At 41.2% G+C, this 15677-nt stretch overlaps 1 protein-coding gene across 1 annotated transcript in view; it reads left to right on the top strand.

The window, feature by feature from the left end:
- Nucleotides 1-15677, top strand: part of wdpcp (WD repeat containing planar cell polarity effector) — a 223067-nt gene that overhangs the window by 129628 nt on the left and 77762 nt on the right. The gene's annotated exons all lie outside the window — the stretch shown is intronic.

Below are 15677 nucleotides of genomic sequence, written 5' to 3'. Positions count from 1 at the left end.
CATCACCTCTTGTGTCAGAAATTCCAAATTCAGCAAATCTCCAAAATCCAAATTTTTTCATGCGCTGACATGATGTCCACATGGAAAATTCTACAGGGCATGTGGGAAGATTCCCAAGTCTGTGCATCACAGATAGAAAATAGAAAAACACTGTGTAAAGCAAAAATTGATCTCCATTGTGTATTGAAAGAATACATTTATCAGTGTTGGTGTGAACATATACCGACTAACAGGTGCTGATCATGAAACAAGCAAACGCGAATTGAAAGTTGAAGGTAATTGTGAATATTCAGCAGGCTGGTTGTAGAAATTGAGCAAGACAATGACCGTGAGCATAAAGCTAAAGTTAGACAGGAATGGTTAATGTCCTGGAGTGGCCAAATCAGAGTCCAGACCTCAATCCAATTGAGAATTTATGACTGGACTTGAAAAGGGCTGTTCACTCACAATCCCCATGCAATCTGACAGATACAATGGTATCTGTGAATGTGGCATGACTCATATGGTGGGGATGTTTGATAATAAATGTTGCCTTCTTGAGGTAATGCCTCCAGTAGTTACAGCATATAACTACAGTGGGGAAGTATGTGTCCTTGTTGTATTGGGTAGAGTCCAATACCCTCTGCAGCTTCTTGCGTTCCTGTACATTTGAATTGCTGTACCGGACCATGATGCAACCAGTCAGGTTACTTTCAACAGTACATACCTTAACCTCCTTAGTAAGTAAAGATATAGGCATGCTTTCCTTATGATTGCATCTATGTACTGGGCCCAGAACAGATCATCTGATATTTTAACACTAACCAGGTGACCTACCTCACTGCAGTAAGATGATTCATCCAATCATCAGCAAATTTGAAAATAGCATTGGAGATGTGCTTAGATGTGCAATCATGTGTATATAGAGTAGAGCAGGGGGCAAAGCATATGATCTTTAGAGGTGCACTTGTGCTGGTAGTCATTGGTGAGGAGATATTGTTAGAATCTTCACTGAGTGAGATCTGCTGAGAGGAAGTTGAATATCCATTTCAAAGGTACATTTAATGTCAGAGAAATGGAGAATATACATCCTGAAATGCTTTTTCTTCACAACCATCCACGAAAACAGAGGACTGACCCCAAAGAATGAATGACAGTTAAATGTTAGAAGCCCAAAGCCCTCCCAGCTCCCCTCCCTCCCTCGCATATGCAACAGCATGGCAACAATCCCCCCCACCAGCAAAAAAAAAGCATTGGCACCCCCCACTAAACACTCAAGCATGCAGCAAAGCAACAGCAAAGACACAGACTTGCAGTACCCCAAAGACTACTGATTCATCCGATATTCGACATAACACAGGCTCTCTCTCTCTCCCTAATGAGGGAGAAAGAGGTATGTCCGTTTCACAGTGAGAGGGGTGACATAACAAATAACTCGCTGATTTATGATGTTAAAAGTCCGTTGCGTAACTTTTTCCGAGCTCTGTGCCCAAAGATCTCAGGTCTCTGGGCACATAGCCAGAGATCTTCCGACTCACATGACACACCGATCTTCTGCCAGGACACCAACCTTTGATCCACTCATCTCCAGAGCCATGAGATCTCGGACCACCGAAGGTGAGCTAAGCTCTTAAGCCGCATCCTTGGCATGTCGAGTAACAGCCAGTCATGAAATCCCAAGAGCGGGTCCCATTCCCTCAAAGAACTGAAGTCAACATGTAACTCCAGGTCAGGGTATTCAAACAAACCGCAAAAGGGAAAAATAGAGATATTAAAGATGGAAATTGAGCTGTTTCTGAAGATGCAAGCAAAGGAGTCTCCGTTTCGCGCCATCATAACTAAGTGCCACTGTTTAGCGTCATTTGCACAGAAGCCCAGGTCTTGAAGCTTGACAATGGGTTTGGATGGTATGTTCCTTTTGTCCAAATGGTCTAGAACCAGAGAAATGCATCTGCTGTTGGCCTGTTGTGGCATTATACAAATTGGAGCAGATTACTTTATTCAGAGATACAGCCATCTGAGCGGCACTGCCTAGCAATCCCCAACAACCCTGCTTTAACCCTAACTCAATCAAGGGATAATTTACAATGACCAGTCAACCTACCTGGTATGTGTTTGGACTGTGGAGGGAAACTGGAGGACCCAGAGAAAACCCACACATTCCACAGGAGGTCATACAGAGACTCCCTACAGGCAGAAGTTGATTCACACTATAACCATTTTCTCAAAGCACTCCATGACAAATATTTCTCTTGGAGTAGAAAAGGTCAGAGGGAGAATTGATAATATTTAAATTCGTGAACAATTTAGATTGAATATATGAAAATTGTTTCCAATAGCTAAAGGACTAATTGCCAGAATACAGATTTATGATAATTGGTAAAAAAACCTAAAGTGACATGACAAGAAACATTTTCACAAACAAAGACTCACAAGGTTGAGAGAAATATATCAACTTAGATATATTATTGATTTACATAGGCATATAAAGTTTAGCCAATTATTTTCAAGATGACAAATTGTAGCTTGTAGAATTTGCCCTGCTCAGTGCTTGGTCTTCAGCTATTTATGGTTGATATTGATAACTTGGGAAAGGACTGAGTGTAATGTAACCAGATTTGCTTCTAATGCAATAGTAGACAGGAAAATAAATTCTGAGGAGGGCATTTGGCTTGCAAAGTCGTAAGGTTTAGTTAAATGAATGGTCATGCATATGACCGAGCAGGTTCCAACTCTGAAACATGGCCATGAATTGAGTTTTCACATGGTAGGTGGTGTTTGTAGCCCTGCAGCAGCAGGCAACTCCCTCCCATTGGTCTTCCAAATGATAACTCGCAAGGACAGACTGCAGATAAGTTGGGTGTTTGTGTGCTGGGCAATACCTGCAATAATACTCTAATATCTAACTGGCAGTAGCACTTCAACAGTAAGTGAAAGGAATGGCCCATATAGCTTTAAAGAGATTACCCAAGAAGGAAGAGATTAAAAAAAAACTTTGGAAAAAAATTGGTGATGGAGAATGTTAGTTAAACAATAATAAAATTAAACACTAAATACTCCACCAATGACACAGTCTTTTTCTAAAATTCATTGAAGGGACGTGGGCTTCTCGGGGATTGCCATCAGGAAGATAGCAGTGAGTTGCCCTTCATTGCGACCTTTGAGGTGTGGATATACTGTGTACTGTTAGAGAGGGAGGAGTTCCAGGATTTTGACTCAGCATCAAAAAAGGCAAAATATTTCCAAGTCAGGATGGTGTGTGGCATGGAGGGTAATTGACAGTTGGTAATGTTGCTACGCTTTTGATACCCTTGTCCTTTGAGTAGAGTTCATGGGTTTGGAGTGACCTGTCCTTTGAATTTCAGTGAATTGCTACAGTGCCTCCTGTAGATGGAACAAACTGCTGTCATTGTGTGAAGGAATCAGTGAATGGTGACAGATGGAGTGCATATCAAGCATGGATTCAAGCTTCTTGGGTATTGTTGAAGCTGCACTCATAGAGTTGTAGAGTCATACAGCATAGAAGCAGACTGTTGGGCCCAACTCATACATATCAACAAGATGCCCATGTAAACTAGTCCCATTTGTCCAAATTCAACCCATATACCTCAATCTTTCCTATCCATGTTCCTGTTCAAATGTCTTCTAAATGTTTGTTATTGTAACTGCCTTAACTACTTCCTCTGACAGATCATTCCATATGTGAAACCCTCTCCATTGTAAAAAATTGACATTCAGGTTCCAGTTAAATCTTCTCCTCTCCCCTCAAACCTCACCCTCTAGTTCTTGATTCCTCAATCCTGGGAAAAAAGACTGTGCATTTATCCTATCTATGCCCCTCAAAATTGCATGCACCCCTCAGTCTCCTATACTCCAAGGAAAAAAGTCCTAGCCTGAAAAACCTCTCCCTATTACCCAGTCCTTCAAGTGCTGGCAACATCCTTGTAAACTTTACTGCACTTTTTCCAGTTTAATGGCATCTTTCCTATAGCAGGTTGACCAAAACCGAACACAATACTTTCAAGGGCAGCCTCACCAACATCTTGTATAACTGCAGCATAACATTCCAGCTTCTATACTCAGTTCCCTCTCTGATGAAAGTCAATGCGCCAAAAACTTTCTTCACCAGCATGTCTACCTATGATGCCTCTTTCAGGAAACTATGTATTAGTACTCCTTGGTCCCTGTATTTTGTAATACTCCCCAGGACACCACCATTCGGTATAAAAGTCTTCCCAAAATGCAACACCTTATACTTAGGCCATAAGACCCTAAGACAAAGGAGCAGAAGTCGGCCATTCGGCCCATCGAGTCTGCTTCACCATTTTATCATGAGCTGATCCATTCTCCTATTTAGTCCCACTCCCCCGCCTTCTCACCATAACCTTTGATGCCCTGGCTATTCAGATACCTATCAATCTCTGCCTTAAATACACCCAATGACTTGGCCTCCACTGCTGCCCGTGGCAACAAATTCCATAGATTCACCACCCTCTGACTAAAAAAATTTCTTCGCATTTCTGTTCTGAATGGGCGCCCTTCAAACCTTAAGTCATGCCCTCTTGTACTAGACTCCCCCATCATGGGAAACAACTTTGCCACATCCACTCTGTCCATGCCTTTCAACATTCGAAATGTTTCTATGGGGTCTCCCCTCATTCTTCTAAACTCCAAGGAATACAGTCCAGGAGCGGACAAACGTTCCTCATATGTTATCCCTCTCATTCCCGGAACCATTCTAGTGAATCTTCTCTGTACCCTCTCCAACTTCAGCATATCCTTTCTTAAATAAGGAGACCAAAACTGCCCACAGTACTCCAAGTGAGGTCTCACCAGCACCTTATAGAGCCTCAACATCACATCCCTGCTCCTATACTCTATTCCTCTAGAAATGAATGTCAACATTGCATTCGCCTTCTTCACTACCGACTCAACCTGGAGGTTAACCTTAAGGGTATCCTGTACGAGGACTCCCAAGTCCCGTTGCATCTCAGAACCTTGAATTCTTTCCCCATTTAAATAATAGTCTGCCCGTTTATTTCTTCTGCCAAAGTGCATAACCATACACTTTCCAACATTGTATTTCATTTGCCACTTCTTTGCTCATTCTTCCAATCTATCCAAGTCTATCTGCAGACTCTCCGTTTCCTCAGCACTACCGGCCCTTCCACCTATCTTCGTATCGTCAGCAAACTTAGCCACAAAGCCATCTATTCCATAATCCAAATCATTGATGTACAATGTAAAAAGAAGCGACCCCAACACAGACCCCTGTGGAACACCACTGGTAACCGGCAGCCAACCAGAATAGGATCCCTTTATTCCCACTCTCTGTTTCCTGCCAATCAGCCAACGCTCTATCCACGTATGTAACTTTCCTGTAATTCCATGGGCTCTTATCATGTTAAGTAGCCTCATGTGTGGCACCTTGTCAAAGGCCTTCTGAAAATCCAAATATACAACATTCACTGCATCTCTCTTGTCACTGGTAATTTCCTCAAAAAATTGTAATAGGTTTGTTAGGCAGGATTTTCCTTTAAGGAATCCATGCTGAGTTCTGCCTATCTTGTCATATGCCTCCAGGTACTCCGTAACCTCATCCTTGACAATTGACTTCAACAACTTCCCAACCACCGATGTCAAACTAACAGGTCTATAATTTCCTTTTTGCTTTCTTGCCCCCTTCTTAAATAGCAGAGTGACATTTGCAATCTTCCAGTCCTCCGGAACCATGCCGGAATCTATCGACTTTTGAAAGATCATCGCTAATGCCTTCGCAACCTCCACAGCTACTTCCTTCAGAACACGCGGGTGCATTCCATCTGGTCCCGGAGATTGATCTACCTTTACACTATTCAGCTTCCTGAGTACTTTCTCTGTCGTAATTGTGACTGCGCACACTTCTCTTCCCTGCCACCCTTATGAATTATATAAATCATAATTATATGAATTAAACTCTTTCTGCCAATCTTTGTCTCACTTGTGTGGCTGATGATCCTAAGACCATTATATATAGGAGTAGAATTAGGCCATTTGGTCCACCAAGTCTGCTTCACCATTTCATTATGACTGATCCAATTTTCTTCTCAGCCACAATCTCCTGCCTCTCCCCATATCCCTTCATGCCCTGACCAATCAAGAATGTATCGACCTCTGCCTTAAATATACATAAAAACTTGGCCTCCACAGCTGCCTGTGGCAAAGAATTCCACAAATTCATCACTCTCTGACTAAAGAAATTCCTCTTCGTTTATGTTCTAAAAGGACGACCCTCTATTCTGAGGCTGTGTCCTCTGGTTGTAGACTGTCTCACCATAGGAAACATCCACATCCACATCCACTCTATCGAAGCCTTTCACCATTCGATGGTTTTCAATGAGGTCATCCCTCATCTTCTGAATTCCAGTGAACACAGGCCCAGAGCCGTCAAACACTCTTCAATACTTGAATGATTTTTGTGAACCTCCTTTGAACCCTCTCCAGTTTCAATACGTCTTTTCTAAGATAAGGGGCCCAAAACTGTTCACAATATCTCAAAGTAAGTCCTCACCAGTGCTTTATCTTTCTTTTTCAATATTTTTATTAATTTCTTACATAAAACAATACAGAATACAGTAGGATATATAATATATATCGATTACAATATACATTGGAATCACAGATAAAGTGTAATTACCCCATATCCATATGAATTAAATTTAAACATAATATTGAAACAAGATCATTTTATTATACAAAAAATCTAAACTCACTACCAGAAAAAAAACAGCTGTTAGGTTTAAAAAAGGGGAAAAAGTCCTGAACATATAGTAAAACATATTATTAGCCAACATCTGTGCTTAACAGCAAATCAAAGATTTTGAAAATAATTCAAAAAGGTCCCCACAATGTAAAAAAATCTTGTCTAGGTTCGGAATTGAACAGCGAATCTTCTCTAAATTTAAGCAAGACAGAACATCAGGTAACCAATGAGTACGAGTAGGCGGAGTGACATCCTTCCACTTAAACAACAATGCCCTCCTGGCTATAAGAGAAATAAAGGCCAAAATATGCAGATCATGTGTCTCCAAAATAATATCATTTCCTCCAACAATACCAAATAAAGCAGTCAAAGGATTAGGTTTAAAACTTACTTTAAAAAGCACCGAAAAAGTTTGAAATACTTCCTTCCAGTATTTTTCAAGACTCGGACAAGTCCAAAACATATGGATTAGTGAAGCTTCTCCATTATTACATCTATCACATTAGGGAGATACATCCGAATAAAAATGAGACAGCTTATCTTTAGACATATGGGCTTGATAAACCACTTTAAATTGTAGAGGGGAATGACTGGCACATAACGATGAGATATTAACCAATTTAAAAATTTCATTCCAAGTGTCCTCAGAAATTGAAATCTGTAAATCTTGTTTCCAAAGATTTTTGATTTTACCTAAAGGAATATTTCTCATTCCCAACAACATACCATAAATATTAGATATAGATGCATTATGGAAGGGTTTCAAATTAAAAATTATATTAAGTAAATTTTTATCTGGACTTTTAGGAAATGTGTGTAGTTGAGAACGCAAGAAGTCTCTAATTTGTAAATATCGAAAAAAGATTTGTTCATGATTTGTTTGGGAGATGAGGCTGGGTACAGGGCTAAGGTAGGAAACTTTGTCACACGGTGTATGCAGAACTAGCTGCAGCTTAATGTGAAAAAGACTAAGGAGCTGGTGGTAGACCTGAGGAGAGCTAGGGTACCGGTGACCCCTGTTTCCATCCAGGGGGTCAGTGTGGACATGGTGGAGGATTACAAATACCTGGGAATACGAATTGACAATAGACTGGACTAGTCAAAGAACACTGAGGCTGTCTACAAGAAGGGTCAGAGCCGTCTCTATTTCCTGAGGAGACTGAGGTCCCTTAACATCTGCCAGACGATGCTGAGGATGTTCTACGAGTCTGTGGTGGTCAGTGCGATGATGTTTGCTGTTGTGTGCTGGGGCAGAAGGCTGAGGGTAGCAGACACCAGCAGGATCAACAAACTCATTCGTAAGGCCAGTGATGTTGTGGGGGTGGAACTGGACTCTCTCACGGTGGTGTCTGAAAAGAGAATGCTGTCCAAGTTGCATGCCATCTTGGACAATGTCTCCCATCCACTACATAATGTACTGGTTGGGCACAGTTGTACTTTCAGCCAGAGACTCATTCCATCGAGATGCAACACAGAGTGTCATAGGAAGTCATTCCTGCCTGTGGCCATCAAACTTTACAACTCCTCCCTTGGAGGGTCAGACACCCTGAGCCAATAGGCTGGTCCTGGACTTACTTCCTGGCATAATTTACATATTACTATTTAACTATTTATGGTTTTATTACTATTTAATTATTTATGGTGCAACTGTAACGAAAACCAATTTCCCTGGGGATCAATAAAGTATGACTATGACTATGAAAACATTTAATACCCAATCTATTCCACTCTTTAAAAACTACATCAGACATAGAATGGTTTAAAAAAAATAGAAAAAATGGGACTGGTAAGTGAAAAATTCAATAAACCAAAATATTTTCTAAATTGTACCCAAATCCTTAAAGTGTGTTTAACTACAAAATTATCAGTTAAATTACTTAAAGATAAAGGAATTGAGGATCCGCGAAGAGAAATGATAGAAAATTTATTAACAGAATTAGCTTCTAAAGTAGCTCAAACCGGACAGTCCTCTCGATTAATATAATATAACCAAAATGTAAGATTCCGTATATTGACTGCCCAGTAATAAAGCCTAAAATTGGGTAAGGCTAAACCTCCATACTTTTTAGCTTTCTGAAGATGAACTTTATTTAATCAAGCAATTTTACTTTTCCATATATAATAAGATATAATAGAATCCAAAGAATCAAAAAAGGATTTAGGAATAAAAACAGGTATGGCCTGAAATAAATATAAAAATTTAGGCAAAATATTCATTTTAATAGAATTGATTCGGCCAATCAACGATAAAGAGAGGGGTGACCAATTGGATAGTGCCTTCTTAACATTCAGAAGTGTAAAAAAAATTTTCTTTAAAAAGGAATTTATAGTTCCTAGTAATTGTTACACCCAAATAAGTAAGTTGATTTCTTACAATTTTGAAAGCAAGGTTAGTATTAACTAATACCAAGTTATTCAAAGGAAAAAGTTCACTCTTATGAAAGTTAAGTTTATATCCTGAAAACTGACTAAAGCAGGGTAAAGAAGGTAAAGAAGACTCCACATTAGAAATGTAGAGTGAAAGGTCATCAGCATAAAGCAAAACTTTGTGGGTAATACCCCTCCTTACAATACCAGTGATATCATTAGACTCTCAGAAAGCAATAGCTAAAGGTTCTAAGACAAAATCAAAAAGCAAAGGACAACCTTGTCTAGTTCCACGGTGAAGTTTAAATGGTTTAGAGTACTGAGAGTTAGTAAGAACTTGAGCAGAGGGAGATAAATAAAGTAATTTAATCCATTGAATAAAATCGAGCCTAAAGTTAAATTTTTCTAAAGTTTTAAATAAATAATTCCATTCAACCCAATCAAAGGCTTTCTCAGCATCTAAGGATATCACACATTCCAAAATCTCTTTAGAAGGAGAATAAATAACATTCAATAAACAACAAATATTGAAGTGGTAATATATTGCTTTTTGATAAATCCAGTCTGATCATCAGAGATAAAGTCTCAGCATCATATCCTTGCTTTTATATTCTAGTCCTCTTAAAATGAATGCTAACGGTGCATTTGCCTTCCTCACCACAGGCTCAATCTGCAAATTATCCTTGAGGGAATCCTGCCCAAGGCCTCCCAAGTCCCTTTGTGCCTCAGATTTTTGTATTTTCTCTCCATTTAGAAAATAGTCAATCCTTTCAATCCTTCTAACAAAGTGAATGACCATACACTTTCCAACACTGTATTCCATCTGCCATTTCTTTGCTCATTCTCCTAATCTGTCTGTCCTTCTGTAGCCTCTCTACTTCCTCAAAATGATCTGCCCCTCCACCTAGCTTCATATCATCTGCAAACTTTGTAACAAAGCATCAATTCCATCATCCAAATCATTGACACATAACATAAAACTGACATCTAACTGTCATTCATTCTTTGGGGCACTCCTCTGTTTTCATGGGTGCTTGCGAAGAGAAAAAATTTCAGGACGTATATTGTATACATTTCTCTGACATTAAATGTACCTATTGAAAAAAATCGGTCCCAACACAGACCCCTGTGGAACACCATCAGTCACCAGTAGCCAGCCAGAAAAGGCTCCCTTTATTCCCACTCTTTGCCTCCTGCCAACTGGCCACTGCATTATCCATGCTGGGATCTTTCCTTATGTGTGGCACGTTGTCAAAGGGCTTCTGAAAATCCAAGTACACAATATCCACTGATTCTCCTTTATCTATCCTGCTTGCTATTTCTTCAAAGAATTCCAACAGTTCTGTCAGGCAAGACTTTCCCTTGAGTAAACCATGCTGACTACGGTCTATTTTATCATGTGCCTCCAAGTATCCTAATAATTGACTCCAACATCTTCCCAACCACTGAGGTCACGCTAACTGGCCTATAGTTTCCTTTCTTATGTCTCTCTCCCCTCTTGAAGAGTGGAGTAACACTTGCAATTTTTCAGTCTTCCAGAACCATTCCAGAATCTAGTGATTCTTGAAAGATCATTATTAATGCCTTCACAGTCTCTTCAGCCACCTCTTTCAGAACTCTGGGGTGTATAACATCTAGTCTAGGTGACATATCCACCTTCAAACCTTTCAGTTTCCCAAGAACCTTCTCCCTGGTGATAGTAACTTCACACACTTCATGACACCTGGAACTTCCACCATACTACTAGTGTCTTCCACAGTAAAGTCTGATGCAAAATACTTAATTCAGTTTATCTGCTAATTTGTTGACCCCATTACTACGTCTCCAGCAGTCTGATATCCACTCTCGCCCTTCTTTTACACTTTATGTATCTGAAGAAACTTTTGGTATTCTCTTTAATATTATTGGCTAGCTTACTTTCGTATTCCATCTTTAACAAATGACTTTTTTAGTTGCCTTCTGTTGGTTTGTAGTCCTCGTGCATCTGTCTTCACTGTGGAAGACACTATCAGTATGCCAGAGGTCCGTGAGTGTCAGGGAGCAGGGATGAGTGCCATTGCTAGCACAAAGGAAAAAGTGCTAGGCAAACTGTGAGGGGATCCAGGAGTACCCCTATTAACTGTTTGAAGAGAGACAGAGAGAGATATTCATCATTGATGGTTTGTTTAGAAAGGAGAGAGAGACAGAGTTATTTACCACCAATATGTTGCTTTTGGAAAAGAGAGAGAGAGACGAAGATTGACAGTTGGACTGTCACTTTAAGGCATTGGAAGTAACTTTGGATTTTTACTGAGTTTGGAGTTGGAGACAGCACCGAGCAGCTCGAAGGTTGCTATGGTGACCGAAAGCAGATTGTTGATATTTCTTCAAGGACAGGTTGCCTGCTTGCACTCCTTTACAGACAAAGGAAGGAGGGACTCTTTGAATGACAGGTGATGCTCAGCCTGGTGAAATAAATAGGAGGCCAGATGATACAGACCTCAGGACACATGATCTGGACAGTGAATGAGCATTGTTGTGCCTGCAGAGAAAGTGGGTTTTGGAGGATCGATGAGGCGGATCGATCCAAATTGCTATTCCACCGTTGAAGAAGGGGTTGACTGGTGGGGAGTTGTCTATGTGTCCACCTTTGCTGGGGTGATAGCTCCACCACAGGAAAACCGGTCCCCCTGGTTAAAGTCACAGTCGGTGACTTGTAAAGGATTTTGGAGGACGACGAGAAGATCGATGGCATCAGCTCACCTGAAGACTCAACTCACTCTCTCTCTCCATCACTACTCAACTAAATACCATGAACTGAACTGAACTTTACTCAACATCGTAAGACTGTATCTTTTTACCCCAAGACTTAAAGAAGCTTGGTTTTTCACACATATATATTCCACACTTACTTTTATATATAATCATTGCTAACCTGTGTGATTTATCTACATTTATATTACTGTATTGCATAGTTACTAATAAATATTAGTAGTTTATAGCAATACGAGACTCCAAAGTGGTTTCTATTTCTGCTGGTTCTTTATCCCCACCACGGGGTACGTGACAAAACTCAAAGATCTTAAGGTGTATCAGTCATCTGGACCAGACAGACTACATCCCAAAGAGGAGCCTTTTCTGGTTTGCTGCCAGTGATTAGTGGTGTTCCTCAGGTGTCAGTATTGGGACTGTTGCTTTTCATATTATTTGTCAGAGATTTGGATAATGGAATTGATGGCTTTGTGGCAAAGTTTGCGGTTGATATGAAGATAGGTGGAGGGATAAGTAGTGCTGAGGAAGCAATGCAATTGCAGCAGGACTTAGACAAATTGGAAGAATGGGCAAAAAAGTAGCAGATGGAATACAGTGTTGGGAAATGTATGATAATGCATTTTGGTAAAAAGGTAGAGCTACTAGGACTTGATGTTTCAATTCCTATGGTAAGTTAGCTCTCTCGATGTTGGCAGTGGGCTTGGAGTGGTGACAAGGAGGGAGGGTAGGTACGTCATCGGGATCATCAGGTAGGCACCCTCCTTCTTTGATGTTTCGTTGATAAGTCCACAACGTCTCCAGAGGGCTCAATGGTACTACCTGGCGTCCCAGATACACCCCCCTCAGTTCCATACCCTCCTGTCTTCATCTTGCAGCCCAGTTGTTGCCTTTCCTTTTAATCCAAATCCAATTGCTGCTTTCTTCCGCTGTGTTCGACAAGGACTTGATTGCTTATTGGAGGGAGTGACCCCTCACCCCCATCTTCTTCAATAGACTGGTCGTAGATGTAGCAACGAATCCCCTGCATCCCACTTCTACAGGGAAAATCTTGGTCTTCCAGCCATCCTGGGCAGCTTCAGTTGCCAGTTCAGAGTACTTGGTCTTTTTCCTCTCATAAGCTTCTTTGACACCATCTTCCTATGGTACTGTCAATTCCACAACATATGCCAGCTTGGCTGTTGTGGACCACAGGACCACATCTGGCCAGAGCATTGTAGCCGCAATGTCTTGGGGAAACACAAGCTTTTTTCCCCCAAGTCCACATCCATTTTCCAATCCTGAGCAACCTGCAGAATGCTTACATCTTTTGATGTTATATGGTGCTCTGGAGGTTGGCCTGCTGGTCCAAATCGTGTGATGTGGACATTTCCTGCCGATGTTTGTGGGAGAGTATTTGTGGTGATTCACCTCTGTTCCAAGATTGATGCCAGCTGTCTGAGAACTTGGTTATGATGCCAAGTGTACCGCCCCTGGGTGAGGCTCGTGGTGCATCCTGTTAAAATGTGCCTTAGTGATGCAGGTACCTGACGAAGAAAGCAAGTGGGATCTTTTCCCCACCACTGGTTCAGGTTTGGGGTGTGGGTAGGAGGTCATAAGTGGCTCTGATGACTAAACTTAGCCGAGATCCCTCCATCTCCCAGATGTCACGCCAGCTAAGATTCCTCTTTTCCGGGCTCTTCCAGTTAGTCCATTGGCCCTGCTTGGTCATTGAGACGGCCCTGACGTGTTGCACCGCCTCCTCCTGTCTTCTCAACTCCTCCATCATGAGCCGTCTCTTCTGCACTGATGTTGCCTTTGCCACTTTTGGGACAAGCCCGAGACCGGCTCTCCCATGAACAATAGTGCAGACTATTAGCTAAATGGGGAGAAGGTTCAAATATCAGAGGTGCAGAGAGACCTGGGAGTCCTTGTTCAAGACTCCTAGAAGGTTAATTTACAGGTTAAGCCTGTGGTAAAGAAGGCAAATGCAATGTTGGCATTTATTTCAAGGGGAATAGTATATAAAAACAAGGAGATAATGCTGAGCTTTTATAAAACACTATTTAGGCCGCACTTAGAGTATTATCAACAGTTTTGGGTCCCATATCTCAGAAAGATGTGTTGTCCTTGGAGAGAGTCCAGAGGAAATGAAGGGGTTAACATATGATGAGCGTTTGGCAGCTTTGGGCCTGTACTCACTGGAATTTAGAAGATTGTGTGGGGATCTCGTTGAAATCTACCAGATGTTGAAAGGACTAGATGGCGTGGATGTGGAGAGGATGTTGCCTATGGGTGGAGTATCCAGAACTAGAGGGCACAGCCTCAAAATTGAGGGGCGACTCTTAAGAACAGAGATAAGGAGAAATATTTTTAGTCAGAGAGAAGTAAATCTGTGGAATGTTCTGACACAGAAGTCCTTGTGTATATTTAAGGCGGAAGTTGATCATTTTCTGGTCCGTCAGGGCATCAAAGGATATGGCGAGAAGGCAGGTGTATGGAGTTGCATGGGATCTGGGATCAGCCATGATGGAATGGTGCAGCAGACTCAATGGGCTGAATAGCTTGGCTCTGCTATGTCTTATGGTCTTCCCGATCCTCTAATTTTCCACTAATTTTTCCTCTATTATATGCCCTCTCTTTGGTTTTTATGTTGACTTTGACTTCTCTTGTGAGCCTCAGTTGTGTCATTTTACGTTAGAATACTTTTTCCTCTTTGGGATGTATATATCCAGTATCTTCCAAATTGCTTTCAGAAATTCCAGCCATTGCTGCTCTGTCTTCATCCCTGCCGGTGTTCTTTTCCCATCAACTCTGGCCAACACCTCTCTCATGCCTCTGGAATTTCCTTTACTCCACTCTAATACTGATACATCTGACTTTAGCTTTTCCTTCTCAAGTTTCAGGGTGAATTTGATCATATTATGATCACTTGCCCTAAGGGTTCTTTTACCTTAAGCTCTCTAATCAATTCTGGTTCATTGCACAACACCCAGTGCAGAGTAGCTGGTCCTCTAGTGGGCTCAACCACAAGTTGCTCTAAAAAACCATCTCATAGGCACTCTTGAAAATCCCCCCTCTTGTAATCCAGCACCAACCTAACTTCCCCAATTTATCTGCATATTGAAGTCCCTCATGACTACTGTAACATTGCCCTTTTGGCATCCATTTTCTATCTTCTGTTGTAATTTATAGGCCACATCCTTACTACTGTTTGGGGTCTGTATACAACTCCCATCAGGGTCTTTTTACCCATGCAGTTCCTTAGCTCTGTCCATAATGGTTCAACACCTCCTGACTCTATATCACTCCTTTCTAATGATTTTTTTTTCATTCTTTTACCAACAGAGTAACACCACTCCCTCTGCCTTCCTGCCTATCTGTTCAATACAATGTATATCCTTGGACATTAAGTTCCCAACTTTAATCTTCTTTCAGCTGTGATTCAGTGCTGCCCACATCATACCAGCCAATCTACAGCTGTGCTGCAAGTCCATCTACCTTATTCGGTATACTGTGTGCATTTAGATGCAACACCTTCAGTCCTGTATTCACCCTTTTTGATTTTGTCCACCTTTTATGTGCAGCCTCTCCTCACTACACTTTGCCTCTTTTTGTAAACCAGCTACCTCATCTTCAGCACGATTATCCACCTTTCCCACCATACTTTTTGCATTGAAATATAGACAGCTCAGGACATGAGTCGCACCATCCTCAACCTTTTGATTCCTGACTTTGAGATCTTACCAACATCTGCCTCCACAAACTTTCCACTAACTGTTCTGGCACTCTTGTTCCCATTCCCCTGAAACTCTAGTTTAAATCCCACTGCGGAGCATTAACAAACCTTCCAGATAGGATA

Source organism: Mobula birostris, chromosome 8, assembly GCF_030028105.1.
Source record: "Mobula birostris isolate sMobBir1 chromosome 8, sMobBir1.hap1, whole genome shotgun sequence".
In the NCBI taxonomy this organism is placed as follows: domain Eukaryota; kingdom Metazoa; phylum Chordata; class Chondrichthyes; order Myliobatiformes; family Myliobatidae; genus Mobula; species Mobula birostris.
This window is presented reverse-complemented; position numbering and strand designations above follow the sequence as displayed.